General features: G+C 43.6%; 1 protein-coding gene across 2 annotated transcripts in view; it reads right to left on the reverse strand.

Moving 5' to 3' along the window:
- SLC38A1 (solute carrier family 38 member 1) overlaps window positions 1-3,785 on the reverse strand; it is a 43,012-nt gene extending 39,227 nt beyond the window's left edge. For both annotated transcript variants that reach the window (XR_015258640.1, XM_086748439.1), the window contains exon 1: window positions 3,622-3,785. The gene's annotated coding sequence lies outside the window, so the exon portion shown is untranslated. The remainder of the gene's footprint in view (window positions 1-3,621) is intronic.
- Window positions 3,786-18,712: the final 14,927 nt, after the last annotated feature.

An 18,712-nucleotide genomic window follows, 5' to 3' on the forward strand; every position in this document is an offset into this window, starting at 1 on the left:
AGTATCACGTTGGGAGGCGGGAAAGCAACTACCTCCTTTTTGTTCAGCGTTAGTGACACCTGACACGTGGAATGTAAAGCTCCCGATTTACGCCTCATCTACAGGAAGGACAAAATGGAGAGATTAGAGAAGAGCCACTGAGATAACAAAGAGCTTGGAAATTAAAGACTGACTCACATCCACTGAGCGCACATCTGCAGTGCTTGAAATGTCATTGCCTCCAGCTCCTCGGTACTGCCCCTCTGCAGCAGGCTGCAGCCGTGGGAGTGGAGGAAGGAAGCGACTTCACTCCATCCCCGGTGGGCTTGAGGCCACCATGGAGAACCACCAAGGTGCCAGCACGCGCCCGACCTGCCCACCAGCAACGCCGCGAGGCCAGGGGCAGTGCAGCGGCTGGATGGCCTTCCAGCAGCTGGAGATGTTTGCTTGGCAGCTGCAAGCCATCACCTTCCATTTCCAGGCTCCTTCTCTCTCATGCAGCCCCCACAGTGCCAGGGACGGAAACAGTTAAACGATAAAGTGTGCAGGGGGTGGAAACAAACAAGTGACAGAAGACTTGAGAAGGAAGCTCAGAAAAGGATGCTATAAAAAAAAGCAGTGATGAGCACAAACATGGATTCTCAACCTTTCTCTCGGTACTGCGTGACCTTACGCTGCAATAGGAAAATGCTCCTGCTCTGCCCCATCGCTCTCCATGCTGCCCTTCCATGCTGCCATAAAGCAAAGGAAGACAGTCCCAAATTAAGTCTCAACAGGCTACTCAGCTGATCAAAGGCAGGCAAATAAGAAATCATAAAATCCCAGTCTGATTCACCCAGTGATTCATTACTTTAGGCAAAACACTTAAAGATGAGCCATAAAGAAAAATGGTTTTAAGTACATTTTTGTTTTGAGCCCTTCCCAGTCAATTTAGGCAAGGCATCTGGCAAAGCAATATAGTCACATTTTTTCCTAATTATATTTCTCTGTGAAATCCTCTCAACAGTCTTGGTTTTGCTGAAGAGATCCCAGAGCGCACCACCACAAATAAATGAACTCTTGTCTTCCACAGAAAGTGGAAGCGCTGTACTTATGGCTAACAGCAATGAAACAGACTACCCAGATGGATTTGGAAGGGCTGAACAGCAGCTCTGAAATCCTTTATTTAAAATAAACTTTGTACTACAGAAAGAAGAATCCTTTGCATATGTTCGTATGTAACTCACCTTTCCTTCCCACCTAGTTTGCAAGTAATTTCTTGCTTCAGTTTTCTTGACTGTAAGAGACTTGGAGTGATATTTACGTGATAAGCTTACACAAATATTATGAGAGTTAACTGGAAAAGGGCCGTGAAACACTTTCAACATGCAAAAGCTGCCATTTTTCCCAAGAGTGGCGCCTCAAACTTCTTGGATTGGATTAAGGTCACAGCCATAAATACCTGTCAGAAAAGAAGCTGAATTCAGGCTTAGAATATTGAAATATTCCCACAACACCTTGTTTGCCTTCACAATACCAACTTTCAAAGTGGCGGTTATTTTCACACTACGTGCTAAGTCTGTTTCTACAGAAATGAACAAGTTGAGAAAAAGACAGGGGAGAGCACAGGAGGAAGGAGAGTACCTTTTTTGCTCAGTCACCACTCTTCCTCCGGTGAAGAACAAACCCTCAAACCAGAAAACCCAGACAAAATGTAGGACAGAGACCCAGGATGAGCCGCCCACAAGCAGACCGGCTGAGAGAGCCCTGCCTCCCTGTCCATGCCTTTAAAAACCCTTGTAAAAAGCAGGATCTGGACACAGAGGACAATTGATCCTCCAGGTTCTACGGCAGTCTGCAGAAAGCCTCGAGCGACTTGGAGGAGAATCCTCCGCACAGGGCTATGTGGAGCGTGCTGCTCACTGCCAACATATCTCCTGTCTCACTCGGGCTGGAGAGCCCAGTTGGTCCAACTACGGCATAAATAGTCTCAAGTGACAAGCCAGAGGATGCTGCAGTGTGCTTCAGTGAAGTGCTCTCTCTATGGTGCCTCTTAAAAAGAAAAAAAAAAAAAACCAACAAAAAAAAAACCCTTCCAAAAAGGCAAAGTCAAATAGGAGTCATTCAGCATGACAGTGAAGCAGATCCCATTTTAGTCGGTGAATTTCCACCGAGCCACAGCTGAAGGCCTCTGCCCACCAGTGATATGGCAATTACTAGACTTCAGACACGTTTTGCCAGTCGGTTTCAGCACAATTTCAGTAGGGGCTCCTGGCCTGAAAAGGGCAGTTATTGATACTCTGTCTCCTTCAGCCACAAATGGAATTTCCTTCTAGAGGCTTTTTACACACAGTTGGTAACAAAAGAAGTAAAAGTTAGATGGAAGGATGCTCTTTCTTTCTCCCATTGTAGCTGTTTTTACTTCTGATCTAAGACGATTAGACTCAGAATGTCTTCTTTTCCTTCCAGAATGTATTTTATCAATTAACAAGGACCTTTTTCTAATACTTTACAACAATGGCTGGTCCATATTATTTTGCCTTTCAACCCAAACAAACCCAAAGGTGAAAGAAGTTCCGCAGAGCGCAGGTTACTGTGGTTTGGAGTAGAGGTTAGTGGAAATGCCCCAAAGTTGTGGGACACTGAAGGACACGTAGTGGGTTCAGCTGGTGGCACCAGCAGGCTGTAGCTTTGCCTTCCCTAAAAACCAGCTGGGGTTTACTTCACTACTTTGATGATGTCACATCAACAAAGCACGGGTTTACACACCTCCTGCTCTCCTCTTCCACCCCAGCTACAGGTTGCATTGCAAACTCCGCAAAACAATGGAACAAACCCCCTGCCATAAGCGCAAGCTGGCTGTATACACACGTGAGCAAACGCACACCCAGGCGACCAAACCTGCTCCTTTTTTGTTCTCGCCTTCCGCTGATTAAAAGCGAGCAGCTTAGCTGTTACTATGTATTTACGGCCAAACACACGCACACACACACACACACGTGCGTGCCGTGGGCCCAGCCTGCATTTTCCGAATACCGTAAAACTTCCAGCGACCCCACGGCAGCGCCGGATTTCAGGGGAAGGCAGGAACCCTTCCCAGCAAGGCCGGGCTGAGCCCGCGGCCGCGGGTTTTGCGGGGGCTGCGGCACACCCGGCCCAGCCGCGCAGCCCCAGCCGCGCAGCCCCAGCCATCGCGTTTGCCAGGGTGAAACTCTATCAATTTTTTTTTTTTTTTGGCGCTGCCAGCGAAAACTCGTAGCTGCTGACTGTCTTTTTTATTTTATCTTATTTTATTTTAATTTTTTTTTTTTTCTTTTCCAAAGGCACCGGCTCGGTCTGGCAGCATCCCGGCGGCCAGCCCCAGATGCCGCATGGCCGGCTCCGTGTCCTCCCCACCCGCGTCCCCTCCCGCCCCAGCGATGCCGCTGGGCTCCCCTATCCCCTCCTCGACCCCCTGCGCGCATTTTTAGGGTTTCAAACCCTCCGCGCCCAGGGCACGTTTAGCGGGGGGGGGGACGACTGGGGGGGAGGGGGTGAGCTGCGGAAACAAAGCGCGGCCGGGTGCCCATGCTGCGCGGCCGCGGCCGCGGCGCGGAGACAAAGGCAGCGCGCGGGGAGCCGCGTCCCCGTCCCCCCCCCCCGATTGCATCAGCTGCTGCCTACCTTCCCCAGGAGCCGCGGGGATCCCCCGAGGAATAATCCACACCCTCCGGCGGGAGCACCCCGACAAATAATTACGGTGATAATAATAAAATAAAATTAAAAGAAAAAAAAAAAAGAAAAATGAGCGAGGCCGGGAGGGGGAATTAAATTGGCGGAACGAAGACGGCGAGGAAGATGCCGCTCCTCCTCCCGCCGCGGGTGTGTGCATGTGGAGGTGGGAGGGCGGGAGCGCGCCGAGCGCGCCGCCGCGCCGGGGCCGCGGCCGCGCCCGCGCCCCCGGGTGCTGCGGGACGCAGAGTCGCGGTGAAGCCCCCGCGGCGCCGCCTCCCCGGGGCCGTCTGCTCGCACGTGGACCCCGGGCGGGGCACCCCCGCGGCTCCCCAGGACCCCCGCTCCCCGGCCGCGCGCATGTCCAGCGTCTTTCTTGGTTTAAAAAAAAACAAAAACAAAAACAGGTTTTTACTCTTTTTACAACAAATAAATGACGTTTTTTTTTCTCTGGGCTTGCCCACGGCTTGCTCACGGGAGAACCACTCCTAGCTGGCAGGCTGGATTTTTGTGGCGTTTTTCTGTGAAAATGGCCACGGAAGATCTGGCGGCATGATGTTACCCCATTTCCTGCTTCGTGATGCAAAATGTATATGCTGCGAACGCTGCCGGTTGTGCGAGAGGCCAGAGCATTTCCAGCTGGGGCCAGATATGCTTTTTGGACGTAAAGGGCGATTTGATGTATAAGATGATTTGCCGTAGCTTGTTGCTGCCACCCTAACCTCTAGAAAGCATCGTGTGAGCTTTTTGGCTTGGGGGAAAAAAAAAAAAAAAACAACCAAACTTTTTAAGAACAAACCTGAAGCAAGGTGGCATTGCAGCTGACAAACCTGAGACTGCAGTCCTTGGTTTCACCCAACCCATGACTTGCACGGGGTGTCACAAGGCAACGAGTAAAAGGATGCTGGAGCATGCGGCTTTGGGAACAGTTTGCCTGGCTGTCCACGGAGGAGAAACGGCTGCTGGGAAGCTCTCAGGGTAGCTCTGCCAGCACTTTCTTGAGGTATTTGCTCTGGAATTTCCCCTACCAGGTCTCCTAAATGTCAAGCCAAAAAGGCAGATGACACACATGAAGAACTGTGGTTTTCAAATTACCATCTTCACATGTACAGGTTGGATTCTCGTTTTGGTGCTTCTACTGCATTTTTTTTTTTTCAGTAGGGTAGTTCTTGGCATGTGAAATGCTGTGCAAACAGTAATTTAATTAACACCCATTGCACCCCACTAGGACAAGAGCCGTATCACCCCAGTAAAGAGAGCGAAGGCAGAGGAAGAGCTGCCCAGGGCTGTTAAGCCAAGGGCTGCTTTTTCAACACTTCCTCTTGCAAATAAACCTCTCCGGGGCTCACAGCAGTGCCCTGCGCAGCCCCATAGAATTTTCAGATCGACAAAGGATGTGGGGTGGGATTCCGGGTCAGGGGCTGGACTCCCCATGCAGCCCTGTGCGCAAGGCACCAGGCCATCTGTGCCTGGAAGCAGAGAAGAAAGTGTTTGCAGTTCACTCTTCCTCAGTTAGACTTGCTTCTCTTGAACTGACAATCAACCTCCTCCCCAAATTACTAAATAAAAATGTAGTGCATGTGGTCAGGTGACACTGATGTAGGGAATAAGAAGAAACTCTATCTCTTTAAAAAAAAAAAAAGGTGTATCAGAGTGACTATCAGGTGAATGGTCATTGATTTGATGCATTAATTTCATACCTGTAAAGGCAGGTGTTTTCTCATGTGCAGATAATTTGATTCTTTCCTTATCATGCAAATTCTTAGAACCAAGGTAATTATTCTTTATAGAATTCTGAAAAAAAAATATTTTTAGTGTATCTTAACATAGCTGCACAAAAATGATAGCACATTTCAGAAATGAAAACTATTTTACTTTGCACTTCTAGTATTTCAAATTTCTCCACTCTCCCTCTCAATATCTTTCTGATTTTTTAGCACTGTTGGCTCTGTTTGTCTTGATATTCTGTGAAACCTTGATGCTTGTGACCAGAGCCTTCTAGTTCTAGCTTTTATGATTTCTTGTAAGCTTTTTTTCAATAGGTTTTCATGCCATTCAGTCCTTATTGAGCTTATTCACTCCTCCTGGGCCTTTCTCTTCATCCTTTTCACTTATAATCTTGTTCCTAAATCCGATTTCAGACATACTGAAGATTCAGGAATTCGCTTTTATATTTCAGGCCCATCATTTTTCTTCCTCTTGTCTGTCTAGAACTGGCAGTTCTTTTCTTGGATGCCTTTCAATGCACTTCTAACTAGTCAAAATGGATCCTCTCCTCTTTCCTCTGAAATAGCCCCGAGCCTTTCTCTGTGATAACACCATTCCCATCTTTCTTTTGTTCAGACCTGCAACTTCCAAATGTTCTTTAGATTATATTTTGGCTGCCTAAAATGCATCAGCAGCCACGTTCATTTTCAGAACTACACTCCGAAGTGCAATGTTCTTCCAGAGTCTGAAAATTCCCTTCTGAACTGTCCTTCAAAAATTTATGCTTATTGACTAACTTAAGCTGTCTAATGGAAACTGCAGGTACGCAACAAACCCCTGTACCTATATAATAGAAGTTAACTTAAAACACACCAAGTATTTCTTTGTTTGACTAAATTGTCAGACGTGTGAGCGTTTAGCAAGCTTCTGCATGCAGTTTATGAATGCTGTTTGATTTGGGGTGCATTTTATTGAAAATGGGGCTTGGTTGGCTTCTTTGTTGTCTTTTGCTTCCAAATTGCACTCAAGCCTACAAGAGATTCCAGCCACAATTCTTGCACCTGGCACAAAGCTGATGACAGCGGGTCATTAAATTTGGGTGATTACCCGCTCAGGTATTTTACCCCTGGGCAAATATATGGCTACAGCCCAGGGGAAAGCTGTTGCTGGAGTCGGAGGTAGCTGTGCCTGGGGCTGGGGGATTCACGGCTGACGTGATGAGCCTGACAGGAGTAGCTGGAGGTGCTTACAGAGTTCTCTTCACCTCTATTTTAGTACATCCGTCATTGGCATGTTTGAACTTACGTGTTAGTGCTTGTGTGAAAGGGAGTGGAATAAAAGAGAGCAGAAGCGGAAAGCCAGCTGAAGGAAAAAAATCTTGTGTTTTGCAGAGAAGCTGCTTGCTGCCAGAAAGTGACCTTGAACATCTCTGAAGTCTCTGACTGCCCTTCAGGAATGGCCGAGAGTGATGAGGAAGCACAGGGTGTAGGCAATGGCTATTTTTGCACCTCAGTACTACATCTAAATCTTGTGCTAATTGAACTAAAATGCATGTAGACTTTGGGGGCTTTTTTTTTGTTTGTTTGGGTTTTTTTTTGAAAAGAAGGAACTAAAATGCATATGGACTTTTGGGGCTTTTCTTGTTTAGTTTTGGTCTGTGCAAAGAAAACTTCTTGTCCATTTGCAGCAGAGAGCCCAAGAGCTTTGGTTTGATAAGGCAGCGTCTAAGCTCCAGGGCTGCTCTCAGGAGGGGGCAGTACTGGTCCTTTTAGGAAGTAGACAGTGAGATCCTCTTCCCACCAAGGCTTCACAGAGACTGTGGCCTCCGAAAGTGTCGCAGATGGGCTGCAAGGAGGAACAAAGTGCTGGTACCTACTTGGGCTGAGGGTGGTTCAAGCCCAAACATACCATGGGACCCACTGAAGTGGGTGAACTCTTCCAGGGCGATACAGCGAGATATTGTACTACCTGGTGCAACGTTCTTCTTGGAAGTAAAGTAAAATTTTCAACAAATATGGCTTCTCTAGTCTGTGATGCCAGGATTTGCTATCAGGCAAAAATAAAGGTTTTTTTTCTGGCAATCTACTGCCATGTTAAAAGCACGCTGGGGCTAGCGGAGTCTTGGTATTGATTCTGTGGCATTAGTTGAGAAGAATATTTTGCCTAGCAGTTGAGCAAGGATAAACATCGTTGACTACGATGCGCAATGTACGATGTGTACATGACTGGTCTTGCACGATACTCTGAAAAGAACTGCCCACACTTGTCACACATTTCGTGAACAGTGATAGCATCAGCTGTGTTTAAACATGTGTTCAGCCGCCTCCAACTCTGCGTGTCGAGACAATCGGTTTTCAAGGCCTGCGGAATCTTGCTTGTGTGTCTGTGACTCTGTGATCATGAGATGGTATCATTTGTTAGTTTCCCGGCCAAAGTGTGGTATACAACTACGATGACTAATCCTGGTTTAGTAGGAGGAGTTGTCCTCTGCTCTTCTTCTTTAGATTCAGGATTTCATGCAGTGAACCAGGTAGTTGTGCTTTTTCTCCTTACCTTCTGACCCTCCGCTCTGACTTTCTTCTCTGGTCAGAACAAGTGTTTTGCTGGAATACAAAGGTTTCAAACTTCTTGCATGAAGCAAAGGAAACAGCAGTGACTAAAACAAAGAGATCTGCAAGTATGATAGATTCCTATATTATAGCAAAAGCTTCACTAAAACACGCTTTAAAAGTATGTGTAACAAAATGCTCTTTTGTTTAATTGCTTTTAAGGCGTTGCTTCTTACCGTAATTTATAACGCTGCAGACCAATTTATATGGTCTGAGTAGACCATAAAACTTTGATCTTTCTGAAATGAGTAGATTCAGACTTTGTCACTTTACAACACAAGGAGGAGATCCTCTCTTCCCCAGAAAAGGATATTTTTTGTCATTCCGTTTGTACAGAGTAACTTTAAAGGCTTGCTCAGCATAGTAAGTGGTAGCACCTGTTAAGTTGGGTTGCCAGAAATGGTCCTAGCAACTTGCAACTCCTAGTGCCAGCATAAGGCATGGCTATGGAAGACAGGAAGCATCTAGAAATGTGAAATAATTGATAACTGTTGTGAATTAAATTGTACTAAAGATAATTTATTTAATCCAGGACTCGCCTGGTACTGTACAGTAACTAAATTCTCCTCTGTTAAAAAAGGTGGATTAAAAGACACATATCTAAAATAAAAGAATATGAAAGTTTAATTCAGAGTCTGGGTGCCAAATATTATATATCTAAATCTATATAATTAATTAGAAGCGTTCAAAGTTGCTGAGCATCTCTCACTGCTGCTTAAATCCATGGGAGCTGAGGGAACTCAGTACCAATAGAAATCAGAGCGCTCATTTACCTGACTGTGTATGAAATTAGATGCTGACCTGTAAGTACTCGGGTTGCACATACTGACCTCATTGTAATACACAATAATGTTTCCTGGAGAAGTTATGGGATCATGAAACATCATGAAATGTGTGAATTTGAAGAAGAGGAGAGAATTCTTATTTTTGACATTTCCTATCTAATAAGACAACACGAGGTTTTCAGCATGACAGTAAAATGATGAACTCTTTAACTCATGACGGTAATATAATAAGCTAATAAAGCTAATAAAGATTAGCTTTACACGCAAGAAATCATACTCAATGAGCAGAGGGCTAGGTTAAAGTGAAGTCCTTTAAGAACATCCTGATGGCTAATATTTTTTAAAAGAATAAACCAAAATAAAGCTATTGCCTGCCCAAGGGCACGTCAGAAAGTATATCTGAAATACAGCAGAAATAGTAAACTTATTTAAAAGCTGAGATTGTTAACACATTTGTAAGACCTGGCAGGTGCCTCATATGGTGCCTGGTACCCATCCCATTATTCCTCTGATGTTTACATTATCTTTTGCGATTCTTTAAAAGGCAAACAAATCCCATTTTCATTAAACCTAAATGAAATCAGGGAAAGCAAAATTTAATCCATAATTTACAAGGCTTTGGGTATTGTGTATTCCATGAAAGTCCTTCCCTAGAGACTGTGACAGTGCTGTAGGCCAAAGCAATGCTCTGTGCGTGCGTGTTCAGTGGTTATTAAATGTGCATGCATTTAATGATGTGTTTATGGAGGAGTCAAGTTCTGTAGAAAAAAACATTAAACTGATAAAATTAAGCTAACTGGAACTGCATGTTATAAATATAGCAAAACTTCCTGATCTGCTCGAGACAGGGAAGTCTCCAGCACTGCTGGTGTGGCTGCTTCCCCTGAGCCTCCCTTGGAGCTGGTCAACGCCAGTCACACCTCCCTGATGTACTATTGAGCTCAAGCTGCAAATAAGGAAAAAAAGTAAATAGTAGACCAAAATATCAAAATGTACAGCTATACTAGCAGTTGTGCTTAAAAACATTCTGAGGTACCTGTGCAGTAACCTACTTCTCTGTCTGGTTTTGGGTTTCATATAGCAGCTGTCATTACAGTAATGAAGTGATTAGATCTGCTCTGTTGCCTAATTACAGGACTAGAAATGGCATGCATTCCTGCAATCTAGTTAAGTACTCCGTATCTGAGTCCTCTGATTTCAAGGATAGTCTTTGAGAAATTATCTTTAGAGCACATATTTTTTTTTTTAAAGTGCACTTGATTGAAGTGAGGAGTCTATCATATTGTAGAATTATTGATTATGATAAGTACTTTGAACTTATACGGTGTTTTTAATCTCAGAATCTCCTAGTATTTTGCTACCAGGGGCAAGTATTATTAGTCCCATTGCAGATTGAAAACTTGGAGGAAAAATGAGAGAATACGTTATTTATTTAGGATTCCTGTCAAATGGTGCAGCAAGCCTAGCTAGTTCAAGACTAGCTACCCTTTCCTTTAATGCCCTTGAAGGGATCCTACGAGCAAAAGACCTTTTGTTGCATTTCTTTAGGATAGAAGAGTCTTCCGTACGAGTCCTGGTGTCATAGATTTTCAGTACAAAACGAGAACGCTCACAGCCTCCAGCTGGATACAGCACCTGCAAGTTTTCTTTCCTAGAGCAGCTCCCCTCTGTACAATAACCAGAAAGTTCTGCATGGTCATACAGGAGCACAGTATTGCGAGATGAAAGGCTTTATGTGTCTGCCTTAATTAATCAGTATATGCCTCTACAGAGGTAGGTCTGCCTTCATGCCAGCCTCTGACATCTTTGGAGATGGAAAGCTGAACCTGCTCCCTACCAGCATCTCTTTTATTGTCTTCCAGCAGCTGTGTATTTGCCCACCTAAAATGCATTGCAGAGTTGTGGGCTTACATCCCTCTCCGATCTGGGCTTACATCCCTACAGAGTCCGATCTGGGACACTCGGTGTGACCAGGAGTTGTACATCCGAGTGAGCACCACCTGCCTCGTCCCACAGCCTCTTCTGGTAAACGGGGGTTGGCGGAAGATGCTGTTCACTTAGCAATGCACACAACTAATTGTGTACATTCTTACAGCAAACAAGATAACAATTATCAGCGGAACATACACAACTCAAACACTGGTAGAGGCTTTTCACACCGGAAAAGGGATTCAGTACTTTTGATTCCCACTGCTTTCTCTCATCTACAAGTCCCTTCTGTTTTTCCATCTCTTTCACATTGCTTTGTCAGAAGATGAAGAAAGCAGATAACGTTTTAACAAAGCTGATGTCAGAGGAGAAGTACAATAAAATTTCTAAGATCCTTGTAAAAGTCTAAACGTTGGTTTAAAATAAATTATCCTGAGGTAAGGAATAGTAGAAAAAATTCTTACAAGAGCAAAGTGCAACACATACTTTACCAGTAGACCTGATGTATAACACTTTGGGTAACCAGAAGGCAAAAGACATATTACAATATGTAATATATAAAAATTTATATATGTATTACTATTTTATAGCTAAGATTCACATATATATAGTATATATTATATGTTAGTACGTCTACTGTATCTTACAATAAATACATCTTTAAAAATGCTGCAACTGGGTTTAGAACTGGTATTTGGTGCATGAACTTGACTGTGGTTTGTCAGAGTGTTCTTAGTCCAAAATGGCCATTAGAAAACACTGTCATTGTAAAGCCTTGCCTTGGCAGCAGATCGTAGCCTGGTCCTACAAATTTTGTGCACTCAAGTCCCATTGGAAATGTTGTTAGGGACTAGCATATGCGAAGCTGCCTGACTCAATATGTTTTTACTGTTACTGTCATGGCCTAATGCAGTTGTGAAAGGAAGGAGTAAGTGCATTTTGTAAATGTATTCTAAAATATTCATGTTCATCACGAATGCTACCTGGTTCAGGTTGTGGACGCTTTTCTAAAAGATTGTAATCTAAAAATGCTGTTTTCAGAAAGAGTTGTAGTGCCGGTTTCACAGAGTCTGTCTCCCTGCTTCACTCTCCATGTGTGGGGGGCTGCGGGAAGTTGCGTCTTCGGCAATCTCAGGCACCGTTAGGGCTGACTGGAGGCTCGTTGAAGTCAATGAAGACAGGCAGGTACATGAAACGTAGCCTGTGCTGAAGCACTTTCCCAAATTTCGTCCATAATGGGGAGTCCAGGACATAATGATGTAAATAATTGCTCAGAAGTTATAAGGGTCCAGGGGGAAGGGGCAGCCTGGGGAGGAGCATGCCTCCCTCGTAGGCTGTGGTTGCACAGACATCTCTTTTGCTTTTAGCCACGCTGAGGCACACATCCAGGTTCAGAACACCACCTTCCCAAGCATTGAGCTCAGACCAGTTCACAGAAGGGCCAGTGCAGAGGCAGAAACATGGAGGTGATGTACAGGTGGCTTTACTTCTCTGAAGCCTGAGCTAGGGTTTTAAACCCGTTTGAGTTATCTACAAGAATGCATTTATTCCTGCATCCCAGGTAAACAGAACAGTTCTGCAGTCTTCCTTGGGTTTTGGACTTTTTTGTTTTTGCACTAGACTCTGTGGTTTAGTGCAAAGATGAGAGGTGTGAAAAATCTGGGTGTCACGTGGCAGACTCACCAGCAGCGACAGCCAAAAAGTAGCTGAGCTCAGTCACAGGCTCTTCTCCTCTCTTTTTGATTGAGACAGGACAAATCCAGCACCACAACACCCCCCAAACCACCTAATGCTTGGAGCATGCCTGGCATAGGAAGTGTCAAGATTTTGATTGTGGTTTTAAGAAACCCAAATCAGGACCTTAAATGAAAGAGCGATCAGGCTTTGGGGCATGCCCACTGCCTGCAGTGAGAAAAAGCCAAACAAACACAGCAGCCTGTGCTACAGGGAACTAGGAAAGTAAAAATATGATCTATCAGAACTTTTTTCACTTACATAGTTCTGTTTGAAAATGCTCTGGGTTTAACCAAGGGAGTGACTGATAGTGAATTTCTGGGAACCTCACCCCACTCACAGTAAATATTCAGCACGCAGAGAGGCAGAGTCCGTAAAAGATCAAGAGGCTCTCGAAGCTTACAGTAGTATGCAATTATTACAATTTGAGCATTTTTTTTTTTTAGCAGAGCAAATATTTGCTTTCAATTTCACAGCTAGCTGTTGTCAGCGACATACGCAGCCTCTATGGGCACAAGCATTCGCTTGCTCCTTGTTTGCCTTTTGGTTTTTATGCAGGAGGAGGGTTCGGTGCCAGCGTGTAGTATTACAGATATAAAACTATTTGCTTTTCTCTGACGTTCACCTGGTTTGAAGTGGCTACTGATGCTTTTCATTCAATTTCTCATGTGGGTTAAACAAACGTGTGCCACTCACAACAAACACTGCTGCTCATGACTCATTAAGTTGTGTTTCCTAACCAGGTAATCAATTGCCTGAAAATGCTGTGACAACAGAGTTGATGAGCTGTGTAATGTGAAGAGGACAGTAGCACAACCAAAGGCCACCTTCCTCAGGCCTTTTGCACGCAACAGTGCTGCACTGGAACTTCTAAAAATTGAGGGATTTTTCCTCATCATTTTAATCTCACCTTTGGAAAATTTCTGAATTAAAATTCGTGGTTTTCCCCTTGCCTTTTTCCTTACCTTTGTTCCCTTTATTAAGGCTAGATTAGATCAGAGATAACATTATATCACATCATATCATGGAAAGGGTGGAGTGCCAATGTCGTTAGTTAAGGACAGACAAAACTTTCTCTTTCCACTAGCTTTGGGGCATAACACTTTGCTAGTTAAAATACCCCGATGCCAACTCACCTGCCTTGCCCAGTGCCATGGGTCCACAGAGCTGATGGGACACGGGGACAGCAAGCACAAACTGTGCCCTTCCCTGTCTTGGTGCTGATAAGTAAAACCTAGGTGGTCCATCTGGGGCTGTTGGCATATGGGTATTTATTGGTGTACTCTCTTAGAGTTTTGGAGTCCGCACCGCATATTTGGAGAGTGAAACAAAACTTTTAAAAATAACTTTTCGGTCTAGTGTTGAACTGCTCTTGGAAAATATTTGGCTACTAACAAAAATGACTGCCCCCCTCCCCATGCATGTATCCAGTCTAAAAATACTGTGTCATATAGAATTCACTCCTATTTCATTCATAGGCCTATCATTTTCCCTAGGACATTATTTCTTACTGTGGAAGTGTTTATTTTCTCCTATGCCAGTGACACGAGGCTATTAATGTCATTACACTAGTGCTCAAACTGTTCATATCGTTGTCCTGCTGCTGCAGTAAAACTTGTGCTCTGGTTTCTAGTCATTCAGATTATTCTGCATTAGCACATCGTGCGGGACAGCAATGGCCCAGGACACAGTTTGTGCAGGTGGAGTGCACTAGCAGACACTGGCAAGCTGAGGTTTGTGCCCTTAGTAAAGCAAACTTTTGAGCACACACGGCCTTCTTCAGGTTAAGATGTAGAAGCAAACTTCAAAGCTTGGCACAAATGGAGGGGAGCTGCTCTAAGCCAAATTAGAGGTGTGTAAGTTAGGCCACCAGATAGAAGAAGTAGCTGGTACTTGTGCAGCAAAGTGGAGAGGTTTGCTAAATTTATCCCCTGGAGTGTGAGGAGGGGTAATGCATCACCTGCCTGACGTGAGGATGGGAAAGAAGCAGACTGTGATGTGCAATGAAACTTCATTTCATAGCTAATTTATGTTTGCTGCTTCTGTTTCAGGCCTACACAAGAGCTTGTGGTCCTGCAAGCTTTTGTTACCATTTTTTTTTTGTTTTTAATGAGACCAGTTCATCTCATAAAAGATATAATCCCTACCTACCAAACTTGTCTTTTTATACTCTTATGCCTTTTTGGCTGCAGTAATGCTATGTCTTTTGATACAAATATTAACTGAATACAACTTTGATATATATTCTCATTTTTCATTTTACAGCATGTGAAGGAGATAAAATATTCTTGTGACTAAATTAATGGAGGGAAGTAATAAAATTAAATAATGATTCTTATGGGACTCTCCAGGTTTTATAATGGACTTTTGTGAGAATATGTGTTCCTCTGCTATATTGCAGCTTCTCTGCCGTCCAAGATGTATGGAAAGATTTAAGTGCCAGTTCTTTGGTGTCCAAATTGAAAATTCTTTTGTTTATTTCTGTTTTCCACATCTGTTTTGATATTAATTTTTTTTGGATGTATAATTTTGTCTCTTTGCCTTTTTGCTGTTCCAGGAGATAGGCGTAGAACTTTTAGAGAAATGAGAAATGCTTTATCTTTAATAGAAATGTGTTATGACATATAATGCTGTCATTGATCTATGGTGGTGTTGTCCTCAGATATGCTTTCCTCGCAGAGCGTTTTTCAGAGCCCAGAGTTAAAGAAATGAGCAGCTGAAGTTCTGATAATCCCAAGCTAAATCTAAGTCATGCTCATAAGTCTAAATATAGAACTAATAGCAAGATGCGATCAGGGTTTGCGTATGTCAGCTTCATTTGCAAAATCAAATTCTGACAGGAAATGGAAAACAAGAAAATCATCCTCAAGAGGTTTCTAATAACTTGAAAATTTGAATATTTTTATCTTTTTCATTTGATCCTCTTTAAGGATTAATACAGTGTGTCAGGATGGTGCCTCCTACACAGGAAACTTAACAGACAGAAAATAATGTTAAAAGGTCTTCTATCCCAGCAGAATGAAAAAATGTTTGTAGCAAGAGGAGAATGAAAAGTGAATTTAAAGGAAAGAGTTTATTTTTCATAACTTGACTACTTAACAGCATCAGGCAGGAATTGTCCTAATTTTCCCTGACGTATGGGATTGGCTTCTAATTAGTCAGCAGGAAGGAAACACAGGAATATTGTTCTGTGTGCTGTCATATGACCTCACCCAACGGATAATGGTGGCTTTGCCAGCCCGCGTGAGGGGCTCAGGGAAGCCCCAGCACACGCACCATGGCCGCTGCCCTCCCACTCGGCGGCCATTTTGTGTGCGGGCACCTGCACAGCATGGCGATGGTTGCAGGGTGACACTGGCGTTTAAGTAAGATATTCACACAGCAGCTGCACTGAGGTAGTTCTCTTCATCTTCCTAATTCCTCTGCTGAGAAGTCTCCTTCCAAATGTGGCCATGTCTTCCCTGAAATACCTTCAGGTCTGTTATCTGAGAAGTTCCTCGGAACATATACCATGAAAGGACATCTGTGAGAAGTTCCTTGACTGGTACAGCTGGAGCAATGTCTGTGAATATTTGTAAGAGCCCATAAAACTGAAAAGATTGTTTGTTCAAAGGCCAAATACCTGGTAAATGCGTCCCAGAAGTGCGGCTTGTTTTGCCACCATTGGCCTGCCACACTGACACTGCCCTCTCTTCCGGGTGCCGTGCCCAGTGCTGTGAAACACACACAGGCGTTTCGGCCTTGAAATGGAAAATATCACAAGAACAGTTTTGGTAATGATCCAGGCACAATTTGTAATATGATTAAGTATCAACATCAGGCCTGGGTGTTGGGGTAACTCCTCTCGTGCTGCAGGGCTTTTCCCCATTGTGTCCCTCAGCACGTGCTCAAGCTGCTTGCTTGTTTCAGGGCAAGGTTTGAGCTCCATGTTCTTTTTTCACTTTCCACATTAATTCCATATAGGAGGACTTCAGTAGGAAAATAACTTATTTTAGGCTCGAGTCCAAAACTAAGTGTTACAGTTAGTGGTATCATTCAAGTTGCTTAAAATGTATACTTAATTTGGATCTCCAGAGCCTCAAGCACAGTGCAGTTCATGCAAACTTTGGCGTTAAGTTCTGGTCCTCTCCAGCACCATTGTTGTGCTTGGAGTACAAATGCTTATGTTCCAGAAAAAAAAAAAGCAATCCTGGGCCTGTAATAATAATGCTGTCAGGTTTGAAGATGGTTTTAACAAGCCCCGGCCACTCTTATGTGTAGAAAAGTTGATTAGAAAATGAGTGTGCACCTTTACTGAGTTTTGCAGGGGATTTGCAGCTCTGTTTCTGTTATTGCCTCAATTAATCCTTGTTAACTTTGTGGTAGGTTTAAAAAAAAGTGAGCTGGGGTACATATGTGACAGCAAGTACCAACATTATGTGAAATTGCCACTGTTAATACTGAAATCTCTTCAGAGCAAAGAATTTCTCCATTTTCGTGTCTTTGAGATAAGCAAAAAGCTTGACAACAGCAAGTTAACCCAAATTAATTATTCAAAATCTAAACATCTTCCCATTTCTGTGTTGCTATGCTCTTTAAAATAATTTACCACTGTCATTTGCTTTTGGTGCAGCCACCTATAAAGAAAAATGAAAACACCCTCACATTTCATTAAAATACTTCTTCACCTTGTTATTCTTTTCATTAGGCAAGGTTATCCTTCCTCGAAACACAGGCGTAGTTCAGGCCATCTACTTTGTTTCACAAAGGCTGTTTTTAAATCCCCAAGAACAAAGATATTTCCTATGTGTCAAGGCAAATTCCTCCCTTCAAATGTGAATATTGCCATCAATCTCTTGGCCAGAAGGAAATACTTACCCTCTTTTCCTTCCTATTTGATTCCTGGAAAATTGCATCAAACCTACCATTTTCTGTTGATTTATTTTCAGGAAGTGAAGTTACTAGCTCAAGGTCAGAACCTTGTTTGTGACTTTGCAATTTTTACATGATCCTTGTCTTGCAGAATGTTTTAACTGACTGCGAGTAGAAAAGCGGATGGCATTGCTGGTGTGTTTTAGTATAGAGTGACAATCCTGGGATCCTTAAATCCTTAATCCCGTCATCCTTAAAGCTGTGGACCAGGCTGACCATTTCCCTAGGGAATGAGTAAGTTTTGCATCTTGTATTTGTAGCACCAAAACTCATCACCGCAAAAGCTTTCTGTAACGAGAGAATGTTTTTATCTGGAGAGGGGCATACACACAGCTGTGTATTTGATCTGTGGCTGTTTAGAAGAAGGAAGAATGGTCTGCCTGCAGTTTGCCTGTGAGGGTTGTTGTGGGGCTGCACTGGCCGTTGCTGCCCACCACTTCTCAACTGCCCTGGGACACTTTGCTGTGCGCTCCTTTGTTTCCCAGAATAAGTTTGCTCTTTGTCAACTTGAAAACCAGTACAGGGAAAGATTTATGTATCTTTGGCTAAGAGTCAGAAAAAAGTAAAGTCAGAAAAAACTTATTCATCCCTTTTTGGCTTATTTCTAGTGGTTATCCGCTCTAAAAATCCGTGTTCAGATTATGATCTGGACCTCCATGCTAGGCAGATCAGCTATCTCCTTTATTTCACTGGGCATATAAATGCTAGTAATTGCTCACAGTCAGTAGGAAAGGGTTCTGGCTTACAGTGATTTATTTTATTACTTATGTTAATGTGCTGGTGGGATAGAAGATAGCCTTGTGGGGCCTAAGTAACAAGAGTTAAGTAATGACTCAGGTTTCCCTTGGAGACTGTCAACCCGTACGATTTTCTCCAACTTTTTCACATGATTTCAAAATAATTTCAAATGATTATTAGTATTTATTAATTGAGCTGCTTTATGGACTGAGCTGGCTGATGTTCAGTTCTTCACACATTCAGTTATACATACCTCATCCAGGATTATTTCCACAAAGTCTTTCCTCCCTTCCTGTTCAGGGAAAGCAAGGAGGCAAACAACCAACCATGAAGTCACTTTGGGATTTCTGATGTTTTGCACAGATGTTCTTCTCATCTCCCTTCTCATTTATCAGTGGGTCTATTTCTCTCTTCTTCACAGTCATGAAATTATTATCTTTTTATGTTCCTCTCCAGGCCTCTTTTCCCTCCTGTGTTTCTTCTGGTTTGCTTTCTTCCCCCATGGCTTGTGGCTTGGGCGAGCCCCATTGCAACTCCACTAACAGTGACACTGACCTGCTTGGGACCGCACTGTGGGGGGTGAGAAGAAGACCTGAGGGGCCAGCAGCCTCCTTGGCCAACAGTGGTGCC

This window comes from Chlamydotis macqueenii, chromosome 1, assembly GCF_036417535.1.
Source record: "Chlamydotis macqueenii isolate bChlMac1 chromosome 1, bChlMac1.mat, whole genome shotgun sequence".
NCBI classification, from domain to species: Eukaryota; Metazoa; Chordata; class Aves; order Otidiformes; family Otididae; genus Chlamydotis; species Chlamydotis macqueenii.